At 36.6% G+C, this 21,320-nt stretch overlaps 1 protein-coding gene across 3 annotated transcripts in view; it reads left to right on the top strand.

The window, feature by feature from the left end:
• Positions 1-21,320, top strand: part of Ano3 (anoctamin 3) — a 334,161-nt gene that overhangs the window by 141,304 nt on the left and 171,537 nt on the right. The window lies entirely within an intron of this gene.

The following is a 21,320-nucleotide window of genomic DNA, read 5'->3' as shown; positions in this document are numbered from 1 at the left end:
TGTGGGAACAAATAGCACATTGTGTAAGCAAAAGATAAGGAACTTTCATCTTTGGCTATTCATAAACATTTGTTAAAGAAAGCTATTTAGGGGTCTGACCTGCTGGATTTTGCTGATCCCAAAAGTGCATACACTCTGATCACAAATGCAGTCACATTAATCTCACCTGTTGTCTTCTGTAGGCCCTTAATTACTGACCCCATTGTCTTTTGCTGTGTGGTCAGCACTTCTTACATATATATGTATGCTTCCTCCAAGTCAAGAGTCCAATCAGGCCACTGAGAAAATTATGCAGAGAGCATAGCTTAAGATCAGTTAGAATCTCTAAATATTGCTTGACAATACTAGTCATCTGTGCTGTTCAGGTCAAAGGTACACCAAAGCATGGAAAACCTAATCACATTACTTAAAGTGGATGGATTATATTATTGTAAGATTAACTATCAGGCAAGTGATAAGAAAGAAATTTAGTATCTTACAGCAATCACCTCAGAACAGTTATTTGTAAGGTACATATGTAATAGCCCCACATTTTTTTTCTCATAGTTCATTCCCATATGTCAGCCTTATACTTCATTCCAGTTTGTTCATAGTGTTCATCAGCATTTGCCAGATTTCAGACTTTTATAACAACTTGGAAATTTAAAATTGTAGATTGAAATTATAGTTGACCAAGAAATAAAACACTAAAGTGAAACCTCTTCACTCCATTAATGCCTCATCTCTCAAATGAAATGCCTTGTAGGCTCTTTGAAGCATTTGAATGAGGCCATCCCACAGCAGATATCAAAGCCATGATGATTCTTTTCATCATTGAAATTGCAAAAGTCACATGCTCCTTTGGACGCTCTCTGAGATTAACCATGGTTCAGAAGAAGTTGACTCCTTCTCACTTTATTTTCTGCTAAAGTGGACATATTTCTGAAGAGCAAGAGCCAGAGAGGAGAGGGGAGAGGAGTGGGAGGGAGAGAAAGAGGGAGAATGCAGGAAGGAAGGAAGGAAGGAAGGAAGGAAGGAAGGAAGGAAGGAAGGAAGGAAGGAAGGAAGGAAGGAAGGAAGGAAGGAAAAAAAGGAAATTATCAATAGAGGAAGTTAGGAAAGAGATAAGGAAGGAAGGAAATTAGGAAAGAAGAAATAAGATTAGGAAGAAAAGAGGGAAGAGAGGAAGAAAGAAAGGGTAGGTATTTAGCTTAGCTCAAGGGATGACTTAAGTTTAAACACTCTCTGCATAGCTATAAAATTTCTCTATGATGCTTAAAGTTTTGGATTCTATACTTCCTCTCTGTTTGTAAGTCACTGTCAAAAACCTGTGAAGGAATATGACAGTTTACATGTCATCATAGTATCATGAATGAGAACCAATATTAATGAACATATCCAGGGCTAATTATTTTTGCCAAATTTCTTCATTCATAGTTATTTAGTTTTTTTTTTTTTAATCCTTACAAATAATTCAGAAGTTATCTTTCACAGGTGAAGTTTCTTTGCTGTGCGTAGCTCATGTATTTCCCTGTGCCAGGGGAAAAAAAGACATATTGAGACTTTCTACAATCTGTAAAACACTGTCTTAAGTAAACTATGAGCAGAGGAGTAATAGACAAATTCAGATGGTATTCTTTAATGTTCACATATCACCAACTAGAAGACAAAAACAGTGTGCTTCACATAATTAGGAAATAAGCTGAGACTTAAATTTAAATTATCTGTTTCTCTTTATTTGCAATATTTAAGTATTTTTATTAATTATGAACTTTACTATATGAACATTTTGCATGGTGGCCATATTCCCATCGGGTTATACGCTTACATTCCTTCTCCCCACCCCCATTCCACTGAGTGCCCCCCTCAGTGGGGTTGCTGGTATTCATTGTGGGGTTGCGAATGCACCTCTCTGGGGGTGGGAACAATACCCCAGAATAAGCCTTCCCACCTTGTAGCTCTTACAATCTTTTTTTTTTTTTTTTTCAAGGTAGGGTTTTTCACTGTAGACCAGGCTGACCTGGAATTCACTATGTAGTCTTAGGGTGGCCTCAAACCCATAGTGATCCTTTTACCTCTGCCTCTTGAGTGCTGGGATTAAAGGCATGTGCCACGACGCAGTTACATCCCCTCTTTCACAATATTCCCTATACATTAGTGGGTTTGTTATAAGACTACTTTAGTGTTAAGCTCTTTGCAAACTGAATTTCTGTTTTAATATATTTTGAGTGTCCAGTCATCATCTTCTTCATCCCTCTCTAGTTCCACTTTCTCCCAGTTCCATGCTATTGCTCCTGATGTTTATTACCGCTTGCCATCAACTCAAGCTGTTTCAAATTGGTAACCTCATAGGACAGAACATGCACTTGTTTGTGGTTTTGAGCCTGTGTGACTTTAGTAGGATTTTTTCCCAACTCCATCTTTCCCTCCAAATTTCATAATTTTATTTTCCTTGTCACTGCATAGAATTCCATTGTGTATATGTACCACATATTCATTATCCATTAATCCACTGATAGGCACTTGGGCTGATTCCAGTTCCTGGATATTGTGAATAGAGCAGCAAAAACCATGGCTGAGCAAGTATTTCTGTAGTAAAGTATGTAGGGTATAGGCCCATGAGAGGTATTCAGGGCCAAATGCTAAATCTATTTTCAACTTTTTGAGGAGTCTCCGTGCTCATTTCTAAAGTGGTTGTACAAGTTTGCACTCCAACCAGCAGTGGATTGAAAGTTCCTTTATTCCCATACCCTTGCCAGAATTTGATGTCATTTGTTGAAAAGCAGTGGTGACAGTGGGCACCCCTGTTTCTCCAGATCTTAATGGACATGCTTCGAATTTTTGTCTATTTAGTATGATATAGGCCTTAGGTTGGTTCTATGCAGCCTTTATTATGTTGAAATATGACTCCTCCCTTCATCCCTAGTCTCTCCAGTGTTTTAATCATGAAGGCATGTTGTATTTCTTTCAAAGGCCTTTTTTTTTTCTGCATCTGTTGAAACAAATACATAATCCTTGTCTTGAAGTCTATGTGTGTGATGTAATATGTTTATTCATTTCCATATGTTGAAACATCTCTGCATCCCTGAGCTGAAACTTACTAGATCAAGGTAAATGATACTTTTGATTTGTTCTTGGATTCAGTTCGGAAGAATTTTATTGAGAATTTTTGCTTCTAAGTTCATTGGCACTATTGTTCTATAATTTTCTTTTCTTGCTGTGCCTGTCTAGTTTTGATATTAGTGTAATGCTGGCTTTGTAGAAGGAGTCAGAGAGCATTTTCTCCTTTTCAATTGTGTGAAATCACTTAAGAAAAAGTGATTTTATTTCTTCAATAAAGGTTTGGTAGAATTAAGCAGTGAACCCTTCTAGGTCTGGACTTTTTTTGTTGGGAGATTTAGTTATATTATCAATGTTGTTTGATGTTATGGCTCTACTGGTTAATTTGCCTCTTCTGTGTTTAGTTTTGGCTGGTGGCATGGGTTAAGGAATTCATCAATTTCTTCCAGAGTTTCCAATTTTGTATAATATAGGTTTTTGAAATATGTCCTGATGATTCTCCCTATTACACTGAATTCTGTTATAACATCTTTTTCATTCCTAATCTTGTTGATTTGAATTATCTATTTTCTTCTTTGAATAATTTGTCCAGGGGCTTATCAATCTTGTTTATTTTTTACAAAGAACTAGTTCTTTATTTCATTAATTTTTAAAATTGTTTTTGTTTCTATTACATTGATTTCTGCTCTGATCTGGATTATTTATTTCCTTTTTGTACATTTGGGTTTGAATTATTCCAGTTTTTCCAATGACTTCACATGGATTTTTAAATGATTAACTTGAGATCTCTCTATTTTTGTAATGTAAGAATTTTGGTGCTACAGATTTCCCTGTTAGGGCTGCATTCATTGTGTCTCATATGTTTTCATTATCATTTCATTATCATTCACTTCTAAAAAGTTATTGGTTTCCTTTATGATTACTTCAATGACCCATGCATTGTTTAATCATGAGTTGTTCAGGCTGCATGGATTGGTGTATTTTCTGTTGTTTCTCTTGTTGATTTCAGTGTGGTCAGATATAACGCAGATAGTTATGTCCATTTTCCTGAATTTATAGAGACATACTTTATGTCCTAATATATGACCTATTTTATAGAAGATTATATGCTCTGCTGAAAAGATTCTGTAGGATAAGGGTAGAATTTTCTGTAGATGTCTATTAAGTATAATTGCTCTATGGTGTTGTTTAGCTCCATTATTTCTCTATTTATTTTCTGCTGAAATGATTATCTAGAGTGGGGTATTAAAATCACCTACTAATGTTGTATTGTGACTTATTCCTGACTTATTATCTAGAACACTTTGCTTTATAAAATTTGGTACCCCTATGTTTGGTGCTCATAAGTATATGATTGCAATATCTTCTCGAATTGATCCTGAAATGAGTAAGAGGTGTCTTTTATCTTTTTTGATTAGCTTTGGCTTAACATCTAATATTTTTCTGCTATTAGTATAGCTGCATCTGCTTGTTTCTTTTCTTTTTTTTCCATTTGCTTGGAATATTCTTTTTCATCCTTTCATTCTAAGTTGATATCTACCTTTAATTGTAAGAAGGTGGTTTTCTTGTAAATAGCAAATGTATTGATCCAGTTTTCTGATCCAGCCTGTAACCTGTGCTATTTAATTGTGGAGTTGAGTCCATTAATGTTCAGAGTTATAACTGTGAGGTATGAGTTAATCACTTTCAAGTTAAAGGAAGTTTGTGGAATTTGGCGATTTCTTTCTTTTTTTGATTTTAAAATTCCTTTTTCTATAATACATTAATTGGTGTGACAGAGAACACATGAATGTCAACGGGTATGCCAGGATCTCTTGCTACAGCAAAAGAGCTCCAGACACATATGCCACATTGTCCATCTGGCTTAATGTGGATACTGGGGAGTGTAACATGGTCTGGCAGTCTTTGTAAGCGTGTGCTTTTAACCACTGAGCCATCTCCCCAGCCACTAATGCTAAATATATTTTTTTGTGTGGTTTTTTATTTCTTTTCACAATTTTTATTAACATTTTCCATGATTATAAAAAATATCCCATGGCAATACCCTCCCTCCTCCCCCCCTGCACTTTCCCCTTTGAAATTCCATTTTACATCATATTACCTCCCCATCTCAATCATTGTAGTTACATATATACAATACCAACCTATTAAGTACCCTCCTCCCTTCCTTTCTCTTCCCTTTATATCTCCTTTTTAACTTATTGGCCTCTACTACTAAGTATTTTCCTTCTCTCACAGAAGCCCAATCATCTGTAGCTAGGATCCACATATGAGGGAGAACATGTGGTGCTTGGCTTTCTGGGCCTGGATTATCTCACTTAGTACAATCCTTTCCAGATCCATCCATTTTCTGCAAATTTCATAACTTCATCTTTCTTTCCCACTGAGTAGAACTCCATTGTATAAATGTGCCACATCTTCATTATCCACTCATCAGTTGAGGGACATATAGGCTGGTTCCATCTCCCAGCTATTATAAATTGAGCAGCAATAAACATGGTGGAGCATGTACTTCTAAGGAAATGAGATGAGTCCTTCGGATATATGCCTAGGAGTGCTATAGCTGGGTCATATGGTAGATCAATCTTTAGCTGTTTTAGGAACCTTGACACTGATTTCCACAATGGCTGGACCAGATTGCATTCCCACCAGCAGTGTAGAGGGTTTCATCTTTTTCCACATCCCTGCCCACAATTATGATCATTTGTTTTCATGATGGTAGCCAATCTGACAGGAATGAGATGGATCTCAATGTAGTTTTAATCTGCATTTCCCAGATGACTAGTGATGTAGAACATTTATTTAGATGCTTATATGCCATTCGTATTTCTTCCTTTGAGAACTCTCTATTTAGCTCCATAGCCCATTTTTTGATTGGCTTGTTTGATTCCTTATTATTTAACTTTTTGAGTTCTTTGTATATCCTAGATATTAATCCTCTATCAGATATATAGCTGGCGAAGATTTTTTCCCATTCTGTAGGTTGCCTCTTTGCTTTTTTCATTGTGTCCTTTGCGGTGCAAAATCTTTGTAATTTCATGAGGTCCCAGTGATTAATCTGTGATTTTATTGCCTGAGCAACTGGGGTTGTATTTAGAAAGTCTTTTCCAAGACCAATATGTTGAAGGGTTTCCCCTTCTTTTTCCTCTAGCAGTTTCAGAGTTTCAGGTCTGATGTTAAGGTCTTTAATCCATTTGGACTTAATTCTTGTGCATGGCGAGAGAGAAGAATCTATTTTCATCCTTCTGCAGATATTTATCCAGTTTTCCCAATGCCATTTGCTGAAGAGGCTGTCTTTTCTCCAATGAGTATTTTTGGCATTTTTATCGAATATCAGGTGGCTATGGCTACCTGGACTTACATCTGGTCCTCTATTCTGTTCCACTGATCTACATGTCTGTTTTTGTGCCAGTACCATGCTGTGTTTGTTACTATGGCTCTGTAGTATAGGTTAAAATCAGGTATGGTGATACCACCAGCCTTATTTATGTTGCTCAGTATTATTTTAGATATTTGAGGTTTTTTTGTAATTCCAAATGAATTTTTGGATTGTTTTTTCTAATTCCATGAAGAATGCCTTAGGAATTTTGATAGGGATTGCATTAAATGTGTAGGTTGCTTTTGGTAATATTGCCTATTTCACAATATTGATTCTTCCCATCCAGGAACAAGGGATATTTCTCCATTTTCTAGTGTCTTCTGCAATTTCTCACTTGAGTGTTTCAAAGTTCTCATTGTAGAGATTCTTTACTTCCTTGGTTAGGTTTATTCCAAGGTACTTTATTTTTTTGAAGCAATTGTGAGTGGGAGTGATTCTCTGATTTCATCCTCTGTGTGCTTGTTGTTAGCATATACGAAGTCTACTGATTTCTGTGTATTTATTTTGTATCCTGCTACATGGCTGTAGGTTTTGATCAGCTCTAACAGTTTGCTAGCAGAGTCTTTAGGGTCCTTTATGTATAGAATCATGTCTTCTCCAAATAATGATAACATGATCTCTTCCTTTCTAATTTGTATCCCTTTTAAGTGTGTCTCTTGCCTTATTGCTATGGGTAAGACTTCCAAATGTATATTAAATAAAAGTGGGGACAGTGGACACCCTTGTCTTGTTCCTAATTTAGTGGAAAAGCTTCCAGTTTTTCACCATTTAGTAATATGTTGGCTGTAGGCTTGTCATAAATAGCTTTTATTATATTGAGATATGTTCCTTCTATTCCCAGTCTCTGTAGGACTATTATCATGAGGGGATGTTGGATTTTGTCAAATGCTTTCTCTGTGTCTAATGAGATGATCATGTGATTTTTTTTTTGTCCTTCAACCATTTATATAATGTATTTTACAGATTTATAGATTTGTGTATATTGAACCATCCCTGCATCTCTGGGATAAAGCCTACTTGGTCAGGGTGAATGATCTTTTTGATATATTCTTGTATTCTGTTTGCCAATATTTTGTTGAGAATTTTTGCATCTATGCTCATGAGGGAGATTGGTCTGTAATTTTCTTTTTTTGTTCTATCTTTGTCTGATTTTGGTATCAGGGTGATGCTTGCTTCATAGAAGGAGTTTGGTAGAATTCCTTCTTTTTCTATTTCCTGGAAAAGCTTAAGAAGCAATGGTGTTAGCTCTTCCTTGAAGGTCTGGTAAAATTCAGCAGTGAATCCATCTGGGCCTGGGCTTTTTTAAGTTGGGAGATTATTGATAACTGTTTGGATCTCCATGTTTGTTATAGGTCTATTTAAGTGATTAATCTCAGTTTGATTTAATTTAGCTAGGTCATATAGATCAAGGAAATCATCCATTTCTTTCAGATTTTCATACTTTGTGAAGTATATACTTTTATAGTATGTCCTTTTGATTTTTTGAATTTCTCTGGAATCTGTTGTGATGTTACCTTCTTCATCTCTGATTTTATTGATTTGTGTCTCTTCTTCTTCTCTTTCTTTTGGTCAGATTTGCTAAGGGTTTATCAATCTTGTTTATCCTTTCAAAGAATCAACTCTTTGTTTCATTAATTCTTTGGATTTTTTTTTGTTTCTATTTCATTAATTTCTGCCCTAATCTTTATTGTTTCTTCTCATCTACTGATTTTTGGTTTGCCTTGTTCTTCTTTATCCAAGGCTTTAAGGTGAAGCATTAGGTCGTTTTCTTGCGACCTTTCTGATTTCTTAATATAGGCACTTAAGGCTATAAATTTACCTCTTAGAACTGCCTTCAATGTGTCCCAGAGATTTTGGTATGTTGTGTTCTCATTATCGTTTGACTCTATAAATTTTTTTATTTCCTCATTGACCCATTCAACATTTAGTAGTGTATTGTTTAGTGTCCATGATTTTGTGTATGCTCTATAGCCTTTCTTGCTACTGATTTGTAATTTAATTCCATTGTGGTCAGATAGAATGCAAGGAATTATTTCAATTTTCCTGAATTTGTTAAGATTTGCTTTGTGTCCTAATATATGGTCTATTTTAGAGAATGTTCCATGTGCTGCTGAAAAGAATGTATATTCTGCAGCATTTGGATGAAATGTCCTGTATATATCTGTTAGTTCCATTTATTCTATGACCTCATTTAGTCCAGATGCCTCTCTGTTTATTTTTTTCCTGGGATGACCTGTCAATTGATGAGAGTGGGGTGTTAAGGTCACCCACCACCACTGTGTTTGGTGTTATCTGTGACCTTAGTTCTAATAGTGTTTGTTTGATGAATTTGGGAGCCCCCATGTTAGGTGCATATATGTTTAGGGTTGTAATGTTCTCCTGTTGGAGTGTGCCCTTAATAAATATAAAGTGACCTTCCTTATCTTTCTTGACTAATGTTGGACTGTAGTCTATCTTGTCAGATGTTAGGATAGCAACACCTGCTTGTTTTCTAGGCCCATTTGCTTGAAACACCATTTTCCAACCTTTCACCCTAAGATAATGTCTATCCTTTGTAGAAAGGTGAGTTTCTTAGAGACAACAAATTGTAGGATCCTGCTTTTTAACCCAGTCTGCAAACCTATGTCTTTTGGTTGGGGCATTGAGGCCGTTGATATTAAGAGATATTATTGAAAGGTGTGTATTTATGTTTGCCATTTTTTTGTGTTTGTGTGGTTCTGGTTCTACCTTTGCTCTTTTGTGTTAACTAGTATTTGAGTATTGCTTGTTTTTTCTAGGTTCCTTATATGTGTGGTTTTCCTCTTCTTTAGCATGGAGGATTCTATCAAGTATTTTCTGTAGAGCTGGTTTTGTCTTCAAATACTCCTTTAACCTGCTTTTGTCATGGAATGTCCTTAGTTCTCCGTCTATTTGAATGGATAGCTTTGCAGGAAAAAAGTAACCTTGGTTGACAGTTGTTATCGTTCAGAACTTGGAATATATCACTCCAAGCCCTTCTGGCTTTTAAAGTTTGTGTTGAATAATCTGCTGTGATCCTGATGGGCTTGTCTTTGTTGGTAACTTGATTTTTCTCTCTGCTTTCAATATTTTTTCTTTGGTTTGTGTGTTTTGTCTTTTGATTATGATATTGAGGAGAGGTTCTATCCAGGTTTTGTCTGGCTGGGGTTCTAAAGGCTTCCTATATCTGCATTGGCACCTCTTTACCAATTTGGGGGAAGTTTGCTTCTATGATTTTGTTGAAGAAGCCTACTATGCCTTTGGAGTGGAATTCTTCTCCTTCTATTATGCCCTGAATTCTTATATTTGATCTTTTCATAGTGTCCTGAATATCTTGAAATTCCCACTCATACTTTTCTACAAGTTTGTCTTTCTCTTTGTTGGACTGTATCAGACCTTCCACCTGGTCTTCTAGCTTAGATATTCTGTCCTCTCCTTCATCCATTCTACTGGTGAGATTTTCTACAGAGTTTTTTTTATTTCATTAACTGTGTTCTTTATTGCTAGTAATTCTAACTGTTTTTTCTTTGTTATTTCTATTTCTTTATTTATGTCTTGTATTACCTTCTTTATTTCATTAAATTGGTGTCCTGCGTCTTCTTTGATTTCCTCTTTGATTCCTTTGATTTACTCTTTGATTTTTTCTTTGATTCCTTTGATTTGTTCTCTGACATCTTTGAACATATTTAAAATCATTCTTTTGAAATCTTTCTCAGGCATTTCCTCTAACTCGTTCTCATTGGAGGTCATTTCTAATGCATTAATATTTTTAGGTGGATTTATATTGTCTGGCTTTTTAGTGTTTCTTGTGTTATAATTTATATATTTTTGAATATTGGATTAAGTTAATGCTTTGATTTTCTAACTAGTTGGGTATTCTTAGCTGTATCATTTGATTTGATGTTATATATCTTTAGCGTAGGAGCTTAAGGTGTTAGGTGTGGCTCTTAAGACTCTCAGAGTATCTACAAAGGTGTTCCTATGGGTTGAGTTTCCCCACTATGGGAGTATTCAAATAGTCTGAGTGGAATAAAATACAGGTAGATTCTAAAATTTAACTAAACACAGTACACATTCAATCAAAAACAGCACCAAGTATTTATACAAGAGTAGTTATTATAACAACCAGACCCTCTATCAACAATGAGGTTAAGATTTCTGGTCTGTTGAGGGATCCAAGTCAGTTTGTGACCAAGTGAGTCCTTCCTTGGTGCAATCCCAGTTACCTTGGATGATTTTGGTCTCAGTCAAGTTGCTGGCTGGGTTGTTGGGCTGCTGTTCTGATTTCTGGAGCTGGGCACTGGCTTTTCCTGTGGGACAAACTGAGCCTGGCAACTGTGGCCCTGCAGAACGACACCCCCACTGCTGGGACTGCTACTGCTGCTGCTAAAGCTGCCACTGCTGGGTCTGTCGCTGCTGCTGATGAAGCTGCTGCTTCTGGATCTCCCGCTGCTGCCACTACTGGATCTGCAGCTGCTGGGGCCGCTGTTGCCTCTGGAGCCACTGATGTTGCTGCCAGATTGTGCTCCTAGTTGGGTTCCACTGTCAGCTTAAGTTGGCGTGGCCAGGTCCTGGGACTGCTGCTTTGTTTGCTGGAGCTGGGCGCAGGCAGTGGGGGAGGGGACAGAGCCAATGCTGCTCTAGTTCTCTCGCTGTTCTACGTGTTCTTCTACCTTGTGATCTGCTCCTCTGTTGTTCACTGCCACTCTCTCTTCACGTTTCTTGAGCTGCGGAGAGCTACAGTGTGAGTGAAAGCTCCCCTCACCTGGCTTTTCCTGTGGCTGGATCCGAGCCTGGTAGGTTTCTGGTGTACTGCCACAGTTGGTGGACCTGCCGGGGCTGCTTTTGCAGGCCTGTGTGGGCTCTGGATGCTCTGGATCGCTTCTACTTCTCCACTGCCATTTCAATTTTCTATACACCTCACTTTTTAGTAAAAGTGTAATATCTCTAGGACTGGCTTGGTGACCATGTAATCATATAGCTGGCTTTTATTATGGGAAGTTTTCTTTTCACCATCTATTGTGAAGAATAATTTTGCTGAATAGAGTCCTTTCAGTAGGCAGCCATGGTCTTTTAAAATTTGAAATACTCCATTGCAAACCCATTGTTTTCTAGAGTTTCCATTGAAAAATCAGAGGTAATTCTGGTATAACAGATATGTAACAGATGCAATTGTATCTTTGTATGCAACAATCTGTTTTTCTCTTGCAGCTTTTAGTACTCTTTGTTTTTAGTGTTTAGAGTTTTAATTATGATGTGAAGTGGGGAATTTCTTCTCTGGTTCTGTCTGTTTGATGTTCTGTGTGCCTATGTTCCTGGAAAGATCTTTCTTTTGGAAGGTTGGGAAAATTTTATTCTATAAATTCATTGCAGATATTCTCTATGACCTTGACCTCTGTTTCATCTCCTCTTTGTATGCTCATGGTTCCAATATTTGATCTTTTTAAGGTGCCCCCACCTTCTATCTCATATTGTGTTGGAACTTTATTATTATTTTTTGATTTGTCATTGGTTTTAGACTCCCAGTCTAGTTCCTCTGTCTTGTCTATGAGTTTGAGTTAATGTGTTCTCGACATGGTCTGTTATGTTGGTGAGTATTGTTTAGGAGTATATGAATGAGTTATCTCATTTTTCTCTTCCATTGTTTTTCTTTAGCATGTCCATCTATTAACTGCATTCCATTTTCATTACTGTTTAGACTTTCTTATTTTCCCTTGTTTTTTGTTTCTACATTAAAAAAAACCATTTATTTATTTATTTATTAGGGAGGGAAAGAGACAGAGAGAGAGAATGGGCAAATGGGCATGCCAGGGTCTCTAACCACTGCAATCTAAGTCCAGTTGCATGCTCCACTATGTGCATCTGGCTTCTGTGGGATCTGCAGAATGGGTCCTTAGGCTTCGCAGGCAAGTGCCTTAACTGCTAAGCCATATCTCTAGCCCTGTTTCTACATTTGATCATATCATCATTGAGATTATTCCACTGACCATTAGGTTCATTTTGGTTGATTCTCATCCATTTCATTTATCTGTCTATTGCATCCTTTTTGATTCTTTTTTATTTTATTGAGCTATTGAGTTCTTTTTGTTGGCTCTTTTCCATTTCATTCAGCTGCCTGTTGAGTTCGTTTTGTGGATTGTTCCATTTCCTTTAGCCATTCTTTGAGTTCTTTTTGTTGAGTTTGTTTCTCATTAAGTTTGTTTTATCTGGTTATCTTAACTTTATTTTAAGATTCTATGTCTGTAGTTCCCTCTTAGTTTTCAGGCTTCCGGTATGGGACTAGGCATTGTTGGTGGGGATTTCTTGGCTCCACTGTCTTATTATTTTCTTGTATTGGGATATACCCATCGCCAAATAGTCCTTTTGTTTTACTAAGAATGAAGCAATATGAAGTAGCTCTTGTGTAGCCTGTGTTGAATGGCCTGGTCAGTATTAATCAAGGTAGACATGGGATGGGGATCTATCAGCAGGTTTGGGGGGATACACTTGAGTCTTAGCAGTGTCCTCCTTGTGCGTGTAGTCTCTAGACAGGTCCTGTCAATTCTAACCTACTCAATGTCCAAGGTGGTCCCTGTCCTCCCAGTGCTACTCACTGCCCCCAAAATTTGAAGTAAGATCATCTCTGGGGTTCTCCTGTGGGCTGTAGTAGTGGTAGATCATGGGCATTGGGATAGGAGATAGATATTAGTGGGGCTGGTCTCTATTCCCACAAATCTGGGTTCCAGGCACCTACTTGAGCAAAGAAGCTCTCCTGTGCTTGATCACCCAATGCTACTCACTTCCTAGGACTTTGGGTTATGATCAACTCTGAGGTCTCACCTAGAGGCTGGAGCCATGTCACCACTGCCTTCTGCTTTTAACTGTCTTCATTTTCTCTTTCTGATTTGCAATGCTGGTGTGGATGAAAGAATCCCTTCCCAGTAGTTATGATGTTGCTGGCTAAGCCTGGACCCTGAGTAGAACACTTTCCAAGTGGGGCCCACTGAGTAGAAACACTTTCCAGTGGCTGGAGCTGAATTCATCTGATTGTGAGCACTTCTTGTTCCCTCCTCCCTCTCTGCCAGAGTCTCCTCTAGGTTGATAATTCCTCATATACCTTCATGGTTTGGTAGAAAAGTATGATGTTTGTTATGTTGCCTCCTTTTGCCATAGGTTTCTTTGGCATGGCTCCTAATCCATCATTGTAACTGGGAGACCCATTATCTGCTTCTCTTCAGTTTACCCCACTGCATGCAAGCAATGATATTGACATTTAATTTGCTCAATTTAACAATTGCCCAAATATGAGTTTTGGTAGACCCGAATTTAAAATGTTGTAGTTAAAATTATTAGTAAGCTGGAATAATGCCACTATTTTGGAATTAAAATAAGAAGATGTTGGTGGCAGGGGTTATGGGTCATTGGTAAAAGTACTTGCCATACAAGCCTAAAGACCTGAGTTCAGATCTTCAGCACTCATATGAAAGTACGTGCATGTAATTCCAGCACTGGAGGCAGAGATGAGAGGATACGTAGGGGCTTGCAGGCTAGCAAGTATAGCTGAATCAGCGAGCAACTGGTTCAATGAGAGATATTGTCTCAAATAAGTGGAGATAAAAAGTTGGAGGATAAGAAATTTGGAAACAAACTGAAGTTAACAGCTCACTTTCAATTCTCCAGTATGTATGTAAGCCTAGATATACAAAGAGGTGCATGAATCAGGAGTTTGTTTGCAGTGACAGGAGGCCCTGGTGATCGGCACTTTTTTTTCCCTGCCTCTTTCACTCTCTCTATCTCTCAAGTAAAGAAAAGTAAATATAAGGATGGACGGATGGCTTAGCCGTTAAGGCACTTGCCTGCAAAGCCAAAGGACCCAGGTTCGATTCCCCAGAACCCACGTTAGCCAGATACACAAGGGGGTGCACATGTCTAGAGTTCATTTGCAGTGGCTGCAAGACCTAGAGCTCCCATTCTCACTCTTGTGCTCTCTCTCTCTCTCCCTCCCTCTTTCTGACTCTAATAAATTCTTTTTGTAAATAAAAAAAGAAAAAGAAAAGAAAAGTAAATATATGCACTTTTATTAATTTCATAGGTAAGAGTTTGGCCCAATTTTTATTTGATTAAGGAGTTCAATGGAAACAAACAAACAAAACAAAATAAAACAAAACAATTTAAAAAAAGTTGAAATTCATCTAGCTACATAAATACCAATTGAATGGGAAAATAGTCTGCTTAGAAAATGCTTTATGTACATTTTACAGAGAATCTCAAAAAGAAAGTAACAATAATGACCTAAATTTCCATTGCTAACACTTTTATCTAGAAGCAGATTTATACATTGACTAACCTTTCTTTCTCTTATACTACACCATGAGATTATACATGTTGAGCGATGATGTGGTGATACATATCTGAAATTCCAGAATTTGGGAGACTGAGGAAGGAGGAAGGAGGAAGGAGGAAGGAACATTGCCACAAATTTGAGGCCAGCATGCACTACAGAGCAAGTACCAGTTTAGCTAGGGGTATGTATGAAAGATACATCTCAAAAGAAGATGAAAAAGGAGATGGAGTTGGAGAAGGAGAAAAAGAAGAGGAGAAGAAAGGAATTATAACGTATATGGTGTGTGTATCAGGATATATACAGTTTTATATTGGATTCTATGAAATTGCCAGTCTTCATTTATGATCTATAAGTAGCACAAATGAACATACATTTCTATTATATAAAATTATATATACAGTTTTATATATGTAAATTCTGTGCCTCACAATATTATTCACTTTTGAAATTGTTCTGCTTATAATTCGTTCCAGGCATATACAGCAATATAAACTGATGTTTCAGTCTTTCTCAAAAGTTTACCAGTTAACAGGAACGAACACTAACTTGAAAGTGGTGACTCATGCCCAATGTAAACTACATAGTGAGTAATGGCAAGTATTAGCTTATAGAAAATAAATACAGTTTATGTCAAAGAATGTCATCATCTAGTTTCATAAAAAGTAATTCTCAATACTTAAATTTAAACTAACAATGAACTCCAGAAATAAAACTAACTAGTTTCCTGGATGCTTTTTAGATGAGTTTTCAATCTGTTTGAAAATTACACTTGTCAACCATCATGCAACATGCCTGAGTGATTCGGAGTACAAGTGGTGAAGTTTAATTTTCACTATGTAGAAAATACTTATAACTGAACAAAAAATGCAGTTTGTTACCTAGCTAGCTTGCCTGAGGAATGTTTCCAGAACAATGTTTTGTATCTTTGGAACATTTTCTTTTAAGTAATACAATTTTAATATGCATATGCACTAAAATTCATTAAAGGTATTAAAAAGGTTTAAAACATGGGTATCTGAATGAAGTTATTTTGATAAACAGTATCTATTGGTAGCTACTGCGGACAAAGCTTGGCACTATAGTACAGAAAAGCTGGCACAGATTGGACAGCTTTGTATTGGAATGGAATTCATTAGGTAGACAAACACATCCAGAGCCAAGATGCTCTGGAAATTAGAGATGATATTAGGTAATGGCTAAATCCTTATTTAGCCAATCTCCAGTTTTAAAATAGAATCCATATTTGAAATCTTAAAGACACTGTGGTACATGGGAAAATGGCTATCGTCTTTCCTTTTCCAAACCTGCTAATCTTGATAAGATTTCACCACTTCCCAATAAGAGGTAGGGCTTATTGACCTGGCGTTTGGCCTTGTTTTAACCAGGACACTACTACAGAAGTGACACTCCAGCACTGAGCTTTGGGTTTACGCTTCTGTTCTTTCTCTGGAGAGTCTGTCTCTATGTCAACATGTTAGTGCTAGTCTTGAAGAAGACAAAAGATCTTTTGAAGCAGAGCCAAATGACTAGTCATCCCAACTGAGATGGAAAGAGAAGGATTTTTAGCTGCAAAGGTCAGGCAAATAAGATTTTCAAGAGATCTGGGCACCATTTATGCTCCGTATGTACAAAAGCTTTTCAACTGCAAAAATTAATTGGGACAAAAATCCAAGATTATCATTCACATATATTTATATTATCAGCATATAAATATCCATTGAATTTGGTGAGGAACATTTTTTTTAAGTTTTTATTTTCTTGCCACAAAAAGTTTAGAAATGTCAGAAGACATTTAGGTAGTAAAAGGAAAAGAACATTCATAAATTCCAAGGGCAGCTGAGCTGACTGACTAGAAGGGAAATAACATGGATTGAATTTAAGATAGTTTGGTTAAAGATTTTTTTTTTCTGCTTCATTTCTCTAGAGAGCACTTTGAGTAACATTTGCTAAGTGCCTATGGACCGTGTACTGTCCTCAGATACAAAATTCTTTCTCTCAAGTAACCCTGTCCTCTGTACTGTGAAGCCTCTCAATGACTTCAGTGTACAGGGAGCATCTACAGTTAATCTAGGTTATAAGAAACATGTGTGTGCAGGGAGCCCAGGCCTTCTGTCATGCACATTACAGGGTATTTGTTCCTGCCATTGCCACTCAGGATGCCAAAACTGACCAAAGGATTTTTATTATTATTATTAATTATGAGTCTGGGACTTTGGATGTGTTTCCCAAATTGCAATGGCTTCTCCTTTGGTAGGAAGTTGAGCACCAAATCAGATAGGAAAGAAGTTGCAGACAGGGTAAGCTTGACATGAATATTTTAGCAGTTCATTAAAATTAGATCACAAGGCCATTCAACTTGACCTGTCAAGTAGCATTGACAGATGGTGTTCATCATCTACTCAGTGGTAATGCAAACAACTTCCTGTACAAATGGAGACACTGATCATGCAATGGAGAGGGTAAGATGGATGTGGCCTCTGCAGACTGCTACAGTATGCCTTTCTTGCAGACATGTTAGCAACTTTACTTTCATAAAATGGTTCTTTGCCTTTAAACTGTGTATAAACCCTAATATTCTGAAATACTATATTACTACTTACTAAATTTTCCAAAAATTGTAAGAGGCTGGAGACTTAAACTGAAAGTTAAATGACTATACATGGCCTCAAGTTGCTACTCTAGTTTTTAAAATGTATTATTTTTGTGTGTGGTATTGGGGATTCATCCTTGCTTCAAAAAGCATGGTCTCACGAAGTAGTCAACGCTGGTTTTGAATTCACTCTGTATTACAGACAGGACTGGACTTACAATTGTCCTGTCTCTGCCTCCTGATTACAGGTTTGTTCCACCAGACCTGGTATATGGATGTTTTAGTTGATAGTATTATACATTAGATAAAGTATATTGAGCTGAATGTCTGTGGGTTGCACATTCATGTTTTCTACCATACACAATTCAAGGATTTTTCAGGAAAAGAAAAATAGACATGTGAAGATGTTCTTTTCTTGTTATTAGTCCCCAAATACTAGTGTATAATAATTATTACTGTGGCTTTCATATTACATTAACGAAAACACTGCACCATTTTATAAAGGAACTTGAGCATGTGTGGTTTTTGGTATCCCTGAGATTGCTGAACGTCTCTTTTCAAGTACTGGGGAATGATTATACTGGGAATAAATTCTATTTGGGTTTATTGAATATTCAATATTTAAAAATCTTTAAAGAGGGTTTAAGGAAAGTATTTGAAGTTTCCTTATCTTTACTACCTAAAGTACCTATTTATTATTTATTTTGGTTTTTCATTTTCATGTTTTAACTTTTTGTGTATGGTTCAATCAAGATTTACTGTTATGAAAAATACACCCCCCAAAGCATTTGGGAATAATAGAAAACCATACCAGTTAGAGAGCCTGCAATAAGCATGTGTGGTATGAGGTTAATTCCATAAGAAACATCTACCTCTTTTTCATAGAAATACACTTTAGAATTACATATAAGAAACATTTATAGTGTTTATCAGTGCATGGGAAAGTTAAATTACATAAATGCTTACTTCATGTACTTCTACATCCAAGACATATCTATCATCACATTAGTATTTCTACTGTAAATCTGTAAATCTCACTCAGGCTAGAGAGACAGCTTAGTGGTTAAAGTGCTTGCCTACAAAGCTAAAGGACCCAGGGACCCATGTAAGCCAGATGCACAAGGTGCATGCATCTGGAGTTTGTTTGCAGGGGTTACAGACCCTGGCACACCCGTAGTCTCTCTCTTACACACACAAATAAATAAATAAAGATAAAATATTTTTAGAAAGTCTCACTCAGCTGATTATTAGTTTCAAAAGTAGAACTAGAAGTTGGAAAACCATAGTTCTGATTCTCAATACTGCTTTTCCACTAGACAGCACTGAAAGACAAGAGGCATTCAGAACTTGACCTTTTTGCCCAGTGAAGTCTGTCTGGAGTACTCTAGTTTCTTTTCCCCTGATACTTACTGATCACTTTATATGCATTACCTTACTCAGCTTTCACAGTGATCTTATGGCTATCCTCATTTTACCAATAAAGAAAATGAGATTCACAGAGGTAGTTGCTTGCTCATGTCTCCAACTAGACATGAATGGAACTGGACAGTAGCATATCTCTGACTCCAGACCCTAAGGATTTCTGCTTCCAGTTTAGTAGCTAATAGTGGGGAATAAACTAGTGACATATTCACTTCTAAAACCTCTCAACATTGCTCCACATTTTCCTCATTGTATGGTAACCCTGAGCTTCTTGGAATTTTATTGACCTGTTGGTAGTTTGCTCTTGTGTTAATAAAAGTCAAAGAAAAATTGGCATTGTTGATTACAAATATTTTTGTTTTGCTTTTTGAAGTAGGGTCTCAATATAGCCCAGGCTGACCCAGAATTTACTATGTTGTCTCTGGCTGGCCTCCAACTCACACCATCCTCCTACTTCTGCCTCCTGAGTGCCAGTGCTGGGATTAAAGGCTTGTGCCACCACACCTGGCTTGTTGCAAATATTTCTAAATCTCAACAATAAACTATCTATTCCTTGTGATTACACAATAATCTGTGAACTAAATCTTTTCAAATGCATTTACCACATAATGGGAGCACCCCTTGCAAATAGAAAACCCAACCAGCTCTACTTATACAAAAGCTCCTGTAGCTGCCAAAAGCTATGTCTAGAGCCAAAAGAAATAAAATATGCCTCCAATGGAATCAGAACATGGAGACATTTTAACTGTGAAAGCAAAACTAGTGGAGAGATGAATATTTGCTATGGCATATAGCTTTAATTTTCTGAAAAACAGCAGGAAACATGTGTTTATTTAGGAAGTATTATTTTATCAGTAACACAGAGAAACAGAACATGGGCCAAAGATTCTTTCTTCTGACACTAATGTCTTGGTAATGAGACACTCAGGAAGCTTTCCAAATTAATATTTTATTGGCTTTATTCATGGGTGCATTGGAGTTCATTTTGGGTGGAAGGTGCTTTCCAGATAACTTTAGGTTTAAAATATGAGCTATTCTAACTTGTCTGCAGAATTTGACATACATAGATGATAATAAAGTGACAATAAATTCAATAAATTCATGTGTGGGCATGCCCATTAGATGGTGCAGAGAAATGTTCTATTTGATTCTTACATTCAATCAGTTATAGACTCATGTCAAATCAGTTCTCTGCTTAGCAATGAAAATAACTAGAAAAGTCAGGTTGGAATGTTGTTGAACATACTGAAAGTCATTTCAACCACATTAAAAAGATCTCCAAATCCCTAGTCCTCATGCCTGTGTGTGTTATGTAAATAAAAGTAGTATAAAATATCTATAACATCTAATATTTAACTCCTATAAAATATTTCATTAATAATTTTTATGTCCACAGAATCACTCAAAAATAAATTCTGTTTTACCCTTGTGGAGATTCATGTTATCATTCACCTGATAAATTTCACACAGAAGTTATGCACATGCTATAACACTGTTAAGGGCTGTGGTACACTAATAATGGAGTTATATACAAAGGATTATGAAGGCAACAAGAAAGTAAGTATATTGGGTAGTTAGTTAGAGAACATGTTGTGTTCACATTATCAGAGTATGGTCACATGTATTAAGAACCATGAAAATTGTATATTCCTTGATTTTTTTATTCCATTTTATTTTATTTATTTATTTAAGAGAGAGAGAGAGAGAGGTAGATAGATAAATAGAAAGAAAGTTAGTCTAGATAGACAGGCAGAGAGAGAATGGGTACCAGGACCTCTAGCCACTGCAAACAAACTCTACATCAGACACATGCACCAACTTGTGCATCTGGCATTTCATGGGTTCTGGGGAATCAACCATGGGTCCTTTGGCTTTGATGGCAAGTACCTTAATCACTAAGCCATATGTCCAGCTTATATTCCTTGATGTTTTATCTGATAAATTATAAAATACTCATCCATGTCTTACAGACCCTTTTCTGCCCATGTTTTCTTTCTGAATTCACTTTCACTAGTAGACTTCCTAATTCTACTCAACAAGAGTGTTTTTGCACAGTTATCATCATTGTGACTGGAGAAGAAAATGTCAAAATAAAGCACTATTATGTATATTGAATATACAAGATTTGTGAATTGTGCTTTTGAAATAACTTCTTGCAAGATGCAAACTAGAATTCTAGATGACCAATATAGTCATAGGATCCTATTGACTTTACACATGCCTTCATCTGCAGGCACTTTACACACAGTGATTAGTTGTCTCCCATTTACTATTTAAGTGTCCCAAACTATTATGTGAAGTTAAATTTCCTATTTTATGAGCCTTCTGGAATATCAGTTAATGAGCTTATTGATTAATTCAGGGCCATATCCATTAATGGTTTGCTTCTAAGGTTCAGTATCTTATCAGTCCCATTAAAGCTGCCATGTGAGGCTTTAAATGCAATACTATGCTGCCTCACTTCATGGGAATGTTAACCACCTGGGGACAAAAGTGTTCAGTTTTACTAATGTATTTATTTATTTTTATTATTTAAAAATTTTGGTTTATTGTTATTTATTTATTTGAGA

The sequence above is a fragment of the Jaculus jaculus genome, chromosome 8, assembly GCF_020740685.1.
Source record: "Jaculus jaculus isolate mJacJac1 chromosome 8, mJacJac1.mat.Y.cur, whole genome shotgun sequence".
NCBI lineage: Eukaryota > Metazoa > Chordata > Mammalia > Rodentia > Dipodidae > Jaculus > Jaculus jaculus.
The sequence above is the reverse complement of the archived record's forward strand: the minus strand, read 5'-3'. Positions and strand labels throughout refer to the sequence as shown.